Source organism: Lynx canadensis, chromosome B3 (assembly GCF_007474595.2).
Source record: "Lynx canadensis isolate LIC74 chromosome B3, mLynCan4.pri.v2, whole genome shotgun sequence".
NCBI lineage: Eukaryota > Metazoa > Chordata > Mammalia > Carnivora > Felidae > Lynx > Lynx canadensis.
The window spans coordinates 102,520,809-102,537,515 of NC_044308.2; the positions used below are offsets into that span (position 1 = coordinate 102,520,809).

The 16,707-nt window shown below is 37.4% G+C and overlaps 1 protein-coding gene and 1 pseudogene across 4 annotated transcripts in view; one reads left to right on the forward strand and one right to left on the reverse strand.

Annotated features, from left to right (window-relative positions):
* Positions 1-16,707, forward strand: part of FBXO34 (F-box protein 34) — an 88,747-nt gene that overhangs the window by 27,297 nt on the left and 44,743 nt on the right. The gene's annotated exons all lie outside the window — the stretch shown is intronic.
* On the reverse strand, positions 474-836 carry LOC115516487 (annotated as a pseudogene).

The following is a 16,707-nucleotide window of genomic DNA, read 5'->3' on the forward strand; positions in this document are numbered from 1 at the left end:
TTTCTCTCCTCCTCCTCCTCCTCCTCCTCTTCCCCTTCCCCCTCCCCTTCCCCTCCCTCCCCTTCCCCCTCCTCCTCCTCCTCTTCCCCCTCCCCTTCCCCTCTCCCTCCCCTTCCTCCTCCTCCTCTTCTTCTTCTTCTTCTTCTTCTTCTTCTTCTTCTTCTTCTTCTTTCTTGCAGTTTCTGGTTTCTTAAATGACAGTTTTTCATGAGGCCTTAAAATAGTTTACTGGTAAGAGTATTTCAGCTAAGCTTCTAGGTTTGAATAACAGAACATCCAAATGGAGATGACTTTTGGAATTCTTTTTATCAGCTAGAATCAGACATTTGGACCATCTAGTACACTTAGCTTCTGCTTGCCCCTGCTTGGTTGTGTAGGAAATTTATATGATGTTAGGCTAGCTAATAATATAGAAATTAAATTTATTTATTTATTTATTTATTTTGCAGTTTTATACCTTTACTTGACAGCATTTAGTTCTCACCCACATTAATTGCCTGTAGGTTTTGGAGAGTGGTGACAGGTGCATAGGTAAACAACGTATAGAGCTTGTTTGGTGAATTTTTATCCTTGTTACGTTTTCTGGTCAACCGCGCACATGTGTGGTATGGAACATTTCTTATGCCTTTTGCCCAGACAGCTTTGTTGAACCTGGTGTCCATGTGCACATCTCTTTCATGGCAAATTTCCGGATGTCTTTGAGTACCCGAGGGGCACTCTTCTTGAAACCCACTCCATGGATGTGCTTGTGAATGTTGATGGTGTATTCTTTGATTACTACCTTGTTGATAGCCAAACAGCCCTTCTTTTTTGCCACCCTTCTTTGCAGTAGTCATTCTGCCAGGTCCTGGTTGCAAAAAAACAAACAAAAACAAAACAAAAAACAAAAAAACAAGAATAGTATAGAAATTTATACACCCTTGCTCACATCAAGCGATTGTCATCTCTTGTTTGGGGGAAAGTATAGGGATAGAAGAATCTCCTCAAGGAAACTCCCTTTAGTAGTTATTTTTCTCATAGCTAGCAGCTAATCTGAGTACTCTGACTAGAATAGGCTTAATAATTATAAAGTAGTGCTAAGTTACTTATTAGCTATGGGAAACAAATTGTATGGTATTTCCTGGGTTTAAAGAAGAATTGATTAAAGGCTAAGAAATTGGTTTTCCTTCTTTGGGAAAGTCCTTTCTAAATCTAATCTAACTAGTCTTTGGGCAAATACATCAAAGTGTAAGGGACTTGCCTGTGATTTGAACTACATCTATATCTCTTTCTGGTGAATAAAGAAGTAGCAAAGAAGCTAAGTGTCAGAGATTGTAAAGAGATTCTGGGGCAAGTTTGCTCCTAATGTTCCTTAATTTAAGCAAGATGGTTTCATGTTTCTTTTCTGGAATAAACTCTGAAAACAAATATGTTGAGCATACTGGAGCAGAGTAGAGTAGGAGAAACAGTCAAGGACATTGTACATTCATTGACTGGGGTAGAAAGTACCCACAGTGGCCTATGTTATTCTGATACAATAGAACAACCTAGATAAATAGATAATTTTTTTTTTTTATATAATCAAGTTTACTCATTATTTTTGAGAGAGTGAGAAAGAGCGAGCGCACAAGCAGGGAAGGGGCACAGAGAGAGAGAGGGAGACACAGAATCTGAAGCGGGCTTCCAGGCTCTGAGCTGTCAGCACAGAGCCCAACGCGGGGCTCTAACTCACAAACCGCGAGTGAGATCATGACCTGAGCCGAAATCAGATGCTTAACGGACTGAGCCCCGATACAATGTTTTAATATGCGTTAATTTCTAGGACTCTTTACAGAACTCGCGTTTTAAGCATAGGCTATTCTTTCTTTCAGTAAAATGTTAAATGCCACCTATGTCTTAACACCATTACAAGAACTGACCGAGTTGTTGAAAAATGATTACATAAGAGTGAGCACTAATTTTGGTTTGCTTTGAACAAAGTAGACAGGACCATTCTGTCTAATTATATTATCGAGTGGGTACTCTGCTAAGGGATCTGATCCTCACCACAACTCTGAAGTATCAGACTCAGAAGTAGTGACTCACCCAGTGTCCTAGAGCGAAGAAAAAATGGCTACTCTTAGAGTAGAATCCAGGCTTTACAGGAATTGAGGTGATATTTTGCTTAACCATTGCGGGGGGGGGGGTGTCTTTTGTGTAAATTACTATATTTAAATAGTCTGTGACATCATAATTTACTGTTTTTACTAAATATCACAAATTAGGATTTGATAACTGGTTACTCCCCCCACCCTGGCCCTCCCATGGAGCTAAATTAGGATTGGAGCTTCCAATTTCATAGGTGGTAGCCTGTGGGGAGTTGTTGGGAAGGGAAGAACTTGGATCCTGTTATCTATTTCCATAATTATAAATTTGTTGGAACTTTTGAAGCCACGAGAACTTTTTTTTTTAATCCCCTTAATTTCCTTCTTCCTCATCTTGCTTCCATTTCCTGTCCCCAAATAAAAATAATCACATTTGTAAAAGAGGGCAAAGGGTGTTGAGAACCAGCAGGTCTAGGCAGATGTTAAGTGTAAAGGGCAGGAAGCCATGTTTACTAGGCCAGGTAACTGCCTGAGAAGAGATGTGCCCTTAGAGAAGAGTCTGGGTACAAGGGTGGTAAAGACAGAGACAATTTCCGTTTCCCTTAAAGACTGTCATTCATATGGGTCCTGTGGGGCTGATGTAAAGGAGTTATTTCATTGGACCTGTTGGAAGGCTCTTGTTCTGTGTCCAAGTGGGTGAGAAGTATTTTTTTTTCTTTTAAATTATGTGAGGGGTCTGTTGAGCACATTGGAGCAGAGTGGAGTATAATAGTCAAGGGCATTGTACATTCATTGCCTGGAGCAGAAGGCACCCACATTGGCCTGGGTTATTCTGATATGATAGAATACCACTCGTTGGATGTAACAGAGGAGAACAACAAAAGCAGGACAATGATCAGTTTCTTAAATTTCTGTAGTTTGTTAGGAGATCCATGTATAATAGTAAATTTATTCACAAGTGAATTAACTAGCAGGTTTTTGCTTGGTTGCTATTGCAACTATCACAGTTCCTTTCGCTACTGGGAATCCAGGTGGACTCCTGAGAAAGGTTCTTGGTTTTGTCACCTGGCTTGGTGACCTGCCGAAAACCACGTGAGATGTGCTTTATGTACCCTCATGAACTTGTGACCTTGAATGTACCAGGGTCTAATACTATGATGGTATTAAATAAACTTCCTTTTGCATTTAGATTTTGAGGTTGGAAAAGCACTCTATGCCTTCCTTTGGTAAAAGTCTCTGAAGTTGAACAGTCTTTGTTGGTGGAATGCCTTTTCTGCCACTGGAGAGGTTCAGGCTGTGTGACCTCTTAGAGAATGGGTTATAAAAAGGACTCAAAAGTCATACTGGAAATAGGTAACCTTTAGATTATATACACATTTTGTTCATTTTTAAAATGTAAAAGTTAAAGATTTTCCCAAATCTAGAAAAGTAAAACTGGAAAAAAGATTATAAATTTCTTTTTTCTTTACTCTTCACCCACATTATTAGGTTTTCATAGCTCTAATCAGTATCTGTGTTTCCCTCCTATTTGGAAATATGCTTACTTCATACATAACCCCAAAGGGGGGGGGGTTTCAAACTTTCTCTGCTTTCCACAGTCCAGATACCTTTATGACTGTATCATTAATGTAAATAAAGCTTATCTTCAGTAATTGCATTTCTGGAAATAGCTTTAAGTCCTTCTCCACTTACCAGGCAGTCAGGTTTTGGAAGGGATTTTTTTTTTGTTTTTGTTTTTTAAATGTGTTTATAGGGGCACCTGGGTGACTCATTTGGTTAAGCATCTGACTTTGGCTCAGGTCATGATCTCATGGGTTCGTGAGTTTGAGCCCCGCATTGGGCTCTGTGCTGACAGCTCAGAGCCTGGAGCCTGCTTCGAATTCTGTGTCTCCCTCTCTCGCTGCCATTCCCCCGTTCATGCTGTCTCTCTCTCTCTCTCAAAAATAAATATTAAAAAAAATAAATAAATGTTTATATACTCTAGTGGTATTTGGATACACATTTTATTTTTAAAATATGTAACTTATTTCATTTGTAAGACAAATTAATTTGTTCAGCTAAAGCAAACAACCAACCAAATAAAACCAACCGTTGTCCTTTATTTTAGTTGAAATTTTTGGCAGCTTTTATTCCTTGGTTTTCTGACATATTCCAGGCTATTTTCTAGTTGTCCTGTTGTGCTCAGGTTTTAAGAAACTGGCCATCAGGGGGTGAAAATGGCAGAATTCTGTATCCTTAAATGAACGTACTAACTCAGCATTTGCCCATTTCTGCATGTCTTGTCAAGAAAAAGTAGATTTGCTAACATTGGACAGGAGACACAAACAAAGCATTATACTTTGGCAGATAGTGGCTATTTTAAATCTTCATCATTCTCTTTTGAAAATACTCAAAATACAAAATAACACTAAAGAGGAGAGGTGCAAGTTTTTTTGATATCACTACAGAGTTGGATGTCTCATTTGCAAACTGTGTCATATAATGGGCTTCTCTTTATTAGCTTGTTTGAATATGTTCGTGTCTCTTTTTTTCCATTTATGGCTCACCAGTGTCTCTGTGAATGGCTGTATGAACAACAGACCTCACTCACTGGTCTGTGTTGTCTTATCCATTGGCCAAATTTCAACCATGATTCCAGTGATGTACCTATTTAACAATTTTACTATTCCCTTTAGGAATCACTATAAAGATCTATACCCAAAGGATATTTGGCAACAGTAGGAATATGACTTTGATCCTAAGTTTTATAAATTTACATTAGAGAGACTTATAAACAATTTTTTGTTTTCATTGGATAAATATTAAAAAAAAATTTTTTTTTAAGTTTATTTATTTTGGGAGGGAGGAGGGGCAGAGAGAGAGAATTCCAAGCAGGTTCCACACTGTCAGTGCAGAGCCCGACATGGGGTGTAAACTCCCAACCCGCAAGATCATGACCGGAGCTGAAATCAAGAGTTGGACTTGAGCCACCCAACTGAGCCACCCAGGGGCCCCTGATGTTTTAATTTTACTTTAGAGACAGGGAGAGTGAGAGAGTGCGCACAAACTGGAGAGGGGCAGAGGGGGAAAGAGAGAATCCTAAGAAGGCTCCTTGCTCATGGAGGAACCTGATGCTGGGCTCAGTTTAAGGACTGTGAAATCATGACCTGAGCTGAAATTAGGAGCTGGTTGCTCAACCCACTCAACCACCCAGATGCCCTTGTTTTCATTTGTTTCTTGTTATTAGCAACTTAAAGTGTTGATTCATTCAGAAAAGACCTCAGATGAGCTGAAATTTGAAGTGTTTATAAAGATAGTTACCTGTTTGGGGTGGCTAGGTGGCTCAGTTAGGTAAGTGTCCAACTCTTGATTTTGGCTCAGGTCATGATCTCACATTTTGTGCGTTTGAGCCCCATGCCGGCCTCTGCGCTGACAGTGTGGAGCCTGCTTGGGATTTTCTCCCTCTCTCCGTCTCTGTCTCTCTGCTCCTCCCCAGATCATGTATGTTCTCTCTCTCTCTCTCAAAATAAACATTAAAAAACAATAAAAGCAAAGTTACCTGTTTTGAGTGCTCACAGCATTTTTTGCTAAGCATTTTACATGCATATGTGTTAAGGATGCAAGATTTTTGTTGTCATATTATTAGACCTACAAGCGAGGTATTCTTTTAAAAAAAAAAAAACCCAAAACTTCCAGGGAGGTTCTAATCAACTAAAGTTGAGAACAGTTGCTTTAGGAAGATTAACAGATACCTGGGACACCTGGCTGGCTCGGTTGGAAGAGGGTGCAACTCTTGATCTCGGGTTTGTGACTTCAAGCCCCACATTGGGTATAGAGATTTCTAAAATAAACTTCAAAAAAAAAGGGGGGAGTGGGGAGGATCCACAGATACTTGGCTTGGGTCTCTGGGTGGCTGGTTAAGTTTCTTGGAGAGAAACTATGGAAAGGGGCTTTGTGTGTAAGTGTCCAGTTGGGTTGGCAGTTGGAAATAGGATCTGAAGCCCAGAGGCAGTTGGGTTCTAGAGACGAAGTATGGGAGAAATATTGGCAGCTGGATGGTATTCAGGGTTATAGGGTTAGGTAAACTTGCTCTGGGAGAGCTTGCATGATGAAGAAAAGATGCAGAATCCTAGGGAACCTTGAAATGTTTTGAGTGGACAGAAGGAGAGGAGTAAGAGAACAGATACATAGGTGTTCAACGAAGAAACCGGAACAGCAGAGGAGTGTGTGGTATTTCAGAAGCCAAGAGAGAAGATAGGATCAGGTTACAGAGAACAGAGGTGCCTGGCATATGGTGAGTGCTCAATAAATACTTGTTGCAAGTAGAATTTAAGTTTCCAGTGGATTATCAGTTAGGAGATTGCTTGGTAAAAATTTAATTGGTAGTAGTATTTTTCCTACCTTACTCTTAGGCTTGTCTTGTTCCCCTTTGTAAGTTCCTTATTCTCTGCTTTAACAGAGTTTTATAGGGCTTTGCTATAGGCCATTGGTTCTCCCAAGTGTGGTTCCCCAGACCAGAAGCATCAACATCACCTGGGAACTTGTTAGAAGTGAAAATCCTCAGGCCCTACCCAGATCTACTGATTCAGAAGCCCTGGGGATGGGACCCAGTCGTCTATGTTTTAACAAACCTTCCATGTGATTGTGATGCTTGCTCAAATTTGAAAACCAATGTCTTAAGACTTTTTCTCTGTGCTTTCTACTTAGGCGTTTAGTTTTTTTTGTTTTTGTTTGTTTGTTTGTTTGTTTTTATCATGGCTTCAATTACCATGCTATGTGCCAAAACTTCCAAATTTACCTCTTCGATCTGTTCGTCTGAGGACCGGGTCCACAGATCTAATTGTGTGTTATTCATTTTGATTTGGATGTCTCTCAGTTCCTCCAGCTCAATTTGTCCAAAATTGAACTCAGAATTTTTCTCCCAGCCATCTTTTCTGGGACTCTATAGTAGACACTGTTATCCATGTGGATGTTCATGCTAGAAACTTAAGCTTGATTCACTTTCTTACACAAACACTAACAAGTTCTAAGTATATTCCACTCTGTTGGTTTAGGAGACACACACACACACACACACACATACCAAACAAAATGGCGATAATGAGTAAGTGTCCCCCCAAGTTAATTGAGAGACAGTCTTTTAGGAAGTGTCAATTCTCAAAACTGCTAGTGAGTGATCAGCCTGCCTTGCTGAGTATGATTCCAGAGTTTAAAGGTTAATAAGTATTATAAAACATGGTTTCTAAACTCAAGTACTTCATCTTGTGTTCAACCAAAAGAACTTGTGTATAAATGTATAACATAATCTGGTTACTGTTACCGGGGAGAATATACAAAGCTATGTCTGTTGTAGTCCATAGACAGTTCCAGGGAAAGGTGGGTTGTGAAGTGTAGGACTCTGGGGCCAGGATGTTTTGGTTGAAGTCATGTTAGCACCACTTGCTGTGACCTTGGGCAAGTTAACTTTCCTTCACTATGCCTCAGTTTCCTTAACTGTAAAATTGGAGATGATAACCATCCATACCTCAGAGCTATTAGGATTCATTATACAGTATTTAAGACTTTGCAGTAAGCGGTGCCTGGCACATAGGTAAAGGTTCAATAATGTAAGCTATATTATTACTATCTCTTCCACCTTGTCACTCTAGTCCATCCATTCTTGAATTCTCTTGGCTACTAGTAGCTATTCAATTCAGACATACCATGCACTTGGATGCTTTAAAAATGCTTATGCATCCAGGTCTTCATTTAACCCTCCTCTGATTCCCCAGTTTAGGTTAAGGTTCCTTTTATATGTTTCCTTAATACCCTGTACTTTTTCACAGTACTTTGTAAACATTATTATTATGTTTTTAGTAACAGCTTTATTGAAATAGAATTCATATACCACACAGTTAACTCATTTAAAGTGTGCAGTTCAATGCTATCCACAGAGTTATGTAACCATCACCAAAATCAATTTTAGAGCATTTGATTCAAGTTGTAAGAGTACCACTTGCTATCATGAAGATAGCAGAAAGGGTCTCTATACCCAGTAGGGGTCGTTTCACATACCCTCTACTCCTCCCAGAAAATCTGCTTTCTGTCTGTCAAGAGTTGCTTTTCTGGACGTTTCATATAAATAGAACCATGTGTGTGATCTTTTGTGTTTGTTTTCTTTCATTTTGCATAATGTTTTCAAGGTTCATCCATGTTCTAGTACATACCAGTAAGTCATTTCTTTTTATGGTTGAATAGTATTCCGTTGTATGGATATACACAGTTTGTTTATTTGTTCATCAATTGATGGACATTTAGGTTGTTTCCACTTTCTGGCTGTTAGGAATAATGGTATTGTGAACATCCATGTAGAGGTTTTTATGTGGACGTATGTTTTCATTTCTTGAATTTATACATCTTTAAGAGTGAAATTGCTGGGTCGTATGGTAACTCTATGTTTAACCTTTTGAAAAACTGCCAAATTGTTTTCCAGTGCTGCTGTATACTTTTTACATTTCTAATACCAGTATATGAAGATTCCAATTTATCCATGTCCTTGCTAACATTTATTTTCACTTTTCAATTCTTGCCGTTCTGGGGGGTGTGAAGTAATCTCATTGTGGTTTTGATTTGCATTTTCCTGATAGCTAATGATGTTGGGCATTTATTCATGTGTTTATTAGTAGTATATCTTTGGAGAAATTATTTATTTCCTTTCCCCAGTATTTAATTGGGTTGTCTTTGTATTACTGGGTTACAAGAATTCATTATATCTTCTAGATACAGATTCCTTATCAGATACATAATTTGCAAGTATTTTCTCCCATTGTGGGAGGTTGTGTTTTTCACTTTCTTGATAGCTAAAATTTAACATTTTAAATTTGGTGGAGTCTGTTTTTTCTTCTGTTGCTTGTACTTTTGGTGTCATATGTAAGAAACCATTGCCTAATTCAAGAAGATTCATTGCCCAGTTTCTTCCAAGAGTTTTACATGGTTAGTTTTAGTTGTTACTCGTTACGTAACTATTTTTCTGTCTTCTCTGTTAGAATGTCAGCACCATAGGAGGACTAGGATGGTGTTTGTCTTATTTATTTGTCCTTTGGGCCTCATTTAAGGCTTGGGAAATACTAAGTGTTCAGTGATGGTTGTTCATGATTTTGGAAAGACCAACTTTGAGGAGCTATTATCAAAATGCATTAAAACACCTAACTTGAAACAGTCTAGTTTTTTGTTTTTTCTTTTAAAGCTAGGAACTGAAATATTTTGTTAATGTTGCCAGGAGCTGAATTAATACTGAAGATTAGGTTTTAGGTAAATAAGTGTGTTAATTATAATTGCTTTACTTAGTTCTCAGAACTTGCTTGTTGGTAACATTACAAAACTGGACTTCATAGCTGAGTATTTTATGCATTTGCTTTTAGACTTTTAGAATTTTTACTCTGTTCTCCATCTTTGATTCTTAAAAGAATAAAGCAGTGAACAAGTCCCGTATTTCTAAACCTCTGTATGTCCTTGTGATAAACAAATTTTATGCCACTTTCCAGGAATCTGATACTACCCTCAGTAGGTGTTGGAAGATATAGAACCTCTTTTCTGGTTATTTCCACAGTAAGGAGGAGGATTTTGTGAGGTTTTCCTAACAAATGATGTTCTCCTTCCTGTAATACTAGATTTGGAGTTAAGGTGGCATCTGAAATGAGGGTTTTGACGTATATGAAATTCAACTACTGTGACTTCCCTGAATAACATAGACTTTGTCACTGTAAAATTGCATGCTTAATCTTTTGAGGAGAATTGGCATTTTGAGAATGACTGATTTTGTACCTGACTAGGGGTCAGTTTTTTGTTTTTGTTTTTTAATGGATTGATGCTATAAAGTAATTTTAATGTGAGAAGTACCACATACTAGTACAATAATCAAATTTAGGTATCTTGATAGATTTCAGACAGAACCTGGAGGAAAATTTTTGGGATGAAGCTAAATCATGGAGGGAAATATCACCTCATTTAATATTTGGGTTTAAGAAGGCCTCAGTAACGGGTATTTATAAAGAATGTGTAGGTATTTGCATATATTAAACAAATTAGAATTTTACATCAGAAAAATAAGCAATGTGATTCTCAAGGAAAAGAATAGTATTTGGATTTATTGCTTAGTTACAGTGACTTGTCTGCTGCTAAAGTGTGATATTGTTTAATATGAGAGAGGTATATGTCTCAATTCTGATGAAATTACCTTTAGGTGTGTGTTTATATTTGTGAATTTAATTTTTACGATGGTATCCTCATTCTATCGTGAAAAACTTAAAAAAATCTGCTAGCCTTGAGTGCTGTATTTTTTATGTTGGGAATAGCAGATTATCTCTAATGCTTGAAGCACCAGCCCCTGTCTTATAAACAGCATCACTGTCTTTCTTGTCCATGAAAATATCTTTCAGAATATGTAAGTTTGGGTACTAATTAGACATAATCTTAAGTCATTTGTAGTGGGGGGAAACTTTCAGTGAATTCTTCCATATTTCAGGCTTCCCGTACTCACCTACCACTTTATTTTATTGTGAACTTGAATAATTTTCTTTTTGAATGATTTTTTTCTTTGATCCATAGCAGTTAATTGCAAAACAAAAGCAACAAACAAAATATGCCAAACTGCAGCTTCCACAAATGTCAAGAGAATAGCAGAGTTCCTGTACTTCAAAGTTGTGAGGGTGGGTGAGGTGTGGGGGTTTGATTGAAATGAAGGGTTGATTAGTCTTCTATGTTCTATTCAGTTTTCTTTTGACCTTTAAGTAGGTCACAAATACAGAAAACAGAATTTTCTCATTTATATTTTATTTTGTTTTAAAAATAATTTACTACTTGTATAATTTAGAATAGGTTTGCAGCACTGTACATGTTTTTATTATTTATTATTTATTCCCCCCCCCCCCCCCACCACCCAGAGAGGGGCAGGGAGTGTTACACAGTTCGGTTTTTAGAGATGAAGAGGAAAATAGAAGCTAGTTCAAAAATTTGACTTGGGCAGTTTTTTGGGAATGCCATTTTGAAACATGAGATATACCTCTGTTTTGTTTTTTTGTAGTGCTTTCTTACCTCATTCTTACCCTAAATTGCCGGAGAAGTTTAAATGTATGGCCTCAGAAATTAAGGAGTGCACTTGTTGTGATGAGCACAGGGTGATGTATGGAACTATTGAATTACTATATTGTATGCCGAAACTAATGTAACACTATTGTGTTAACTAACTGTAATTAAAATACAAACTTAAGAAAATGGAAAAATATGGCCTCACTCTTAAATAATGATAAAATGATTTTGTCTAAAATCACTGTAAATTGCAAATAATTTAGAGGCCAACCCATTTTTATTGTAATCATCTTTCTAGGTTTGGAGCTGTGTGAGACTGGTTTGTTTTTCAAAATATATTCATGAGGTTTATTACAAAATATGGGTTTTACCTACTTGGTTTTTGTTCTTTGTGGCAAAAATGATGTTGAATGGTTCTTGGCACACTAAGGCTGTATCTGAGGAAGTGCCCAAGAAGAGCTTAAATCCTTGGGATTCTTTTAAAAATAGCTCATCTGAGAAGACACTCCCCTTTCAGTTTAGTGTGAGCAATAGACTTCTCTCACACTAGCTATTAATTGATATAAAATATAAATTCTAATTAATGCATTAGAATTGCATCTGGAAAGAAGGTTTCAAAAATATGAGTTTTAAAAACAACCTATGAAAAATGTTTCATAAAAATTTTCACTGAATAGGATTTCTCCCAGGCCTGAATTTTAGACCCCATTTTTCCTCTACTACACTTCATACACTACTGTGTACTGTGTGTATGTTTAAGGCCGTGTTGGTGTGGTTATAAAGTCATAGCCTTATTAAATGTCTTTTTAATACTTCTTCCGATTTTGCTTTAAAGTCGTAGCCTTATTAAATGTCTTTTTTATACTTCTTCCGATTTTGCTTTGAAGTCCGTTAATAAAGCATGAAGTAATGTAATTAATGTAGATTGAATAAAATATCGACAAGCCACAATGACAGATAAAGTGCCACATTTTAAATCTGTGTAAGAACAGTGGAGTACTCCTACAAACCAAGTTTTATGTTGCTACTTGTTGCCTGCAGTGAATTTCTACTTCTATGAAATATTTGTGAAACACATGGTTTTCTGTAGAGTTGCAGTGTTATATTTAAAGGTTTCCACTTAGTTGTTTCTACACAGCATCCTTTTGAAAGTTATAACGTTGCATCTAGTATCCAGCCCATATTTTAAGTTTATGGATTATGCAAGGAAATAATAAACATCTTTGTGTTTAAAAACAGGCCATATTTAGGTCTTACTAAATGGAACCTTCCTCCCCGAGTGCTTTTCAGATAATAAAAAATTTTTATTGTGTAAAGAAGGAAGAGAATTTAGCATCTGCATTAGGATCATTTTTTCCTATATCCTATTAGCTAATTCCAAGATTGTTTAATATGGTATCCACCCATTTCATTTGGCCACAACTTTTGCTCTCATGAAAGTAAGACTGATTGTTCCGAATTGCTGTGTGTATGTGCTTTGGCACAGCATGAAGGTACCCTTAATAACATTGCCATTGTCTTTAAAACAGCTTGCAGTTATGACTACAAATAAAAGGGTGCGACAGGAGGGCATGGCAGATAATGGCTCATTTTTCCGCCCCTAGTGTTTAACAGATCTGCTTTGTTCTATGAGCCTTTTGTGTTCTCTTTGACTACCTACTGTATTTTCTGTTCCTAGTCAACTAAAATGTTTGCAAATTTGTCACTATAACTTTGACATGTCTACAGTCAACCACCTGATTTCTTTTTGTGGAGGAAAAGAAAACAATTTTTGTGGAAAGAAGTTTAGTGGCCTTACCTCTATTGGCATTTATTTTTTCACTTGCATGTTTAAGTGCTTACATGTTTAAATTGTGTGACTCTTGTCCTCCAAACGTTTGTTTACTATTGTCTGTGTAAAAATTTGGGAATGGTCTTTAGTTTTAATCTTCTTCCTTTTTTCAGTGCACAGTAATACAATCTTTATTGTGTAATTTATTTTTAAACAAGGATTTTCTATGGAAAGAATTGCTGGCTATTTGAGTGGCTCTGTTTTAGATTGCTGAGAGATTCTATTCTGACCATTAAAGGAGGATATTATTTCTGCGGTCCTTATTCCTATTTTATTTTATTTTTTTGAGAGAGAGAGAGAGAGAGCGAGCGTGAGTGCGAGTGCGCACGGGGCAGAGGGAGGGAGAGAGACACTCTTAAGCATGCTCCACGCCCAGCGCGGAGCCTGACGCAGACCAGGGGCTCCATCTCACGACTGTGAGATCTTGACCTGAGCTGAAATCGGGGATCAGGATGCTAACCAACTGAGCCACCCAGGTGCCCCCATCTTATTTTAAATAACTGTATCAAGTGATGAAGGAGGAGAAAACAAATGTTCTCACTGCTTTACAAGGTTATCTTCTATTCCTCATTGACCCCTTTAAGAGAAGGACTGACACTTAATGACCTTCTTGGCAATCACATACGGTTGTTAGCATTTATTCCTATCTTACTGATTCAGAAATGGAGGACCAGAGAAAACAAGTATTTTACCTAGAATTACAGAGTAGTGTGACTCTAAAGCCAATACTTTCTGTACTAAGCATATCATTTTCTACTTGAAGTGGCTTATTTTTAGGGTCAGTTTATCCTTTGGGAGATACAGTTAGCAGCATAAAATAAATAGTTAATGTGTTAAATAAGTCAGAATTCAACGATGCTTAAGGTATACCAAGGAGCAAGGATAACTTGTCTTTGATATTTTACGGAGTTCATTGATAAATAGCCTTACCTTTAAAAGTACTGCTGTAGTACTTTAACATGGAATTTTAAATATGATTTTCACGTTAAGGTTCTTCCATATTTGGGTTATTATCTTCATTTTACAGATGCTGAAACTGAGTTGCAAGCTTGAGGTAAGTGCTAAGTATTGCTAGATGTGAAGTTCGGGTTTTCAAAAGAAAACAGTAGTCTACTATACATAAAGAGAACCCAGTGATTTGCAGTCAAGATACTTCAGGTGAGCTATACCATCAATTCTTCCTTAGTTCCCTTATCTTTAAAAAGAAGAGATGAACCAAGTGATCTCTAATGCCTCTTTAGTGATGCAGATCTCTGTTTCAGAATGATTACATTTTAAAAGCTTCAGGGGTCCCTGAATTTAAATGGGAAAATGTTAGATTCTTGTTTTCACTAATCTCTAACTGAAATTTAACATTTGCTTCAAACCACAGCAAATTAGCAAGCAGTCCCTGTGACTTTGTGGAATCACAGATTTTTTTAATTTAATTTTTTTAAGTTTATTTATTTATTTTGAGAGAAACAGAGACTGTGCATGTGAGGGAGGGGCAGAGAGAGGGAGGGGGAGAGAGAGAGAGAGAGAGAGAGAGAGAGAGAGAGAGAGAGAGAGAGAATCTGTCAGCGTGGAGCCCGATGTGGGGCTCTAACTCAGGAGCCGCAAGATCGTGACCTGAGGTGAAAGCAAAAATCAGACGCTTAACTGACTGAGTCACCCAGGCTCCCCTGGAATCAAAGATATTTTTATGTCACATTGCAGTTGTTGCAGATATCTTGAAGATACCATTTATGTTGGTCATAATTTGGAAATTATGGTAGTTAATAGCTTGTCATTGAAGCTTGTTATTTTATATATTACAAACGTAAAATGCATTTAATACTACTGAGTTTTCAAAAAATATTTTGATAACAGTATTTTAACATAATTGGTTTTCGTTGTGTGTGTGGTTTTGTTTTAAAAAATATTCTGAGAGTTTACAGTTTTCATGTACTCCAAGGAAATTTAAGGCACAAAAGTTAAATTCGCGTTCTCCTCAGTGGCTGCAAAAGGGGCCCAGGTTGCTTCTGGCTGATGTGAAAGAACTTCTGGGTACTACTTTTTGGGGGGCTGTGAGTGGATGGAGAGTCATCTCTGTATCACTGTCGGGTTTCCAGAATGATGGATTATGATTATGTGACTTTTTACTAATGCTGAGGAAGTGAGATATAACCAAAATGGCAATAATAGAAATAAACTTATGATCATCTCTATTTTGGATATGCTTTTCTGCAAGAATTAAGTTTCTAAGTGGTTGTTCCATTTGAGGGATTGTAGGAAAAGAGCTCTTATATGAGGTTATCTGCTGTTGATATTCTAAGCCAGGAGGACTAGCTTGCCAAGAACAAAAGTTACCCACACAGTACATGTACTGCACAGAATATTTCTGAAATAGATCAGTTGGAAGGCCGTATTATCTTAAAAACATTAGGATTAGGATATTTACTGTTGAGTTTGTGTGTGTGTGTGTGTGTGTGTGTGTGTGTGTATTGTGTGTGTGTGAGTGTGTATTTTGTTTGCCTCGTTCGTTTGTTTTGCTTGCTTGACTCATAGTAATTTCTGTATTAATTAGTTATGAGGAAGGAAATGGTAAGAAATTCTTCATATTGGTAAGAGTTAGGAATATTCACAACACTCAATAGTTTAATTGGAACACAAAGCCTGTGGGATTGTGTCCTGTGGTGAGTCTGTTATTCCATTTGTGATGCATTTATCTTTGGATTGGGTAGGGTGGGATATGCATTCTCGAAGTTACAATAAGTTTCCAGATCCTTATCAGTCAGTATTAGGAGTGACTGTTTTTAATAGTGATAATGAGGCAGCTATTCCCAGGAGGAGATTTAGTCACTGGCAAAATTGTCAGAACCCTGAAATAGTTCAGGAAAACTCAGGATGGAAAAAGCAAGTTGTTTCAAAAACAAAACAAAAAACTCGAGGCATTTTTTTGGAGGTTGAGATGGAGTGGCTGGAGGGGGCAAGAAACCAGATGAATTTCCCAAAGTCTGCAAGGTATCTAGAAGCCAGAAGAGATTAGTAGTATTTACCTAAAGCACTCTAGTGTGAACAAGAAGTTTTGAATGTCATAAGATTAAATTGGTTAACAGCCACTAATCTGGAATATTCTTGTGTACATTGGCAAAATTTAATTTGACTTTGAGAAAAAAAAATCTTCTGGTAGCAGCTTGTTTTGGTTGCCAGTTTGAGAAAAATTTGGTATGTTATGCCAGCGAGACATTTTACTGGTGTTAGGGGTGTGTGTGTGGGGTGGGGGAACTCTTCATGATCCTACAGGCCATATTTGCATGCCAGAGTTTACTAATTAATAATGAAGACAATCTTTGCCATGATTAGGCGGGATGAAGATGAGAAATGTAGACCATGTCTTCAGGTATGTCTATCCTACCTTAATTTTAAGTGCAAAAGGAATCTTCTTTAGGTTAGGATTTTTTTTCATGGTTTTCTGCCTGTCAGCATAACAAGCTGTAAAACCTTGTTTAGTTTTCCTTAAATCCAGAAATGATTCTATACCAAATCCAAATAAACCAAATCACTCTTAAGGGAATAAGTGAAAACATGTGTAGCTAGCTGCCTTGGCTGGCCTACATATGTTTGCAGATTGGCTCAGTTCTCTGTGCTAAGCAGATCCCTTCTTAAACATCCTATGATGACCATGTCCATCCTCATCATCCATTGTAGAGGTGAACAGAGGCTGTGACATTTATCTGAACTGTGTTTTGCAAACTCTGACCGTAATAACTTTTCTAGTTAGATACATAGCTGACAACTGATAGCTGA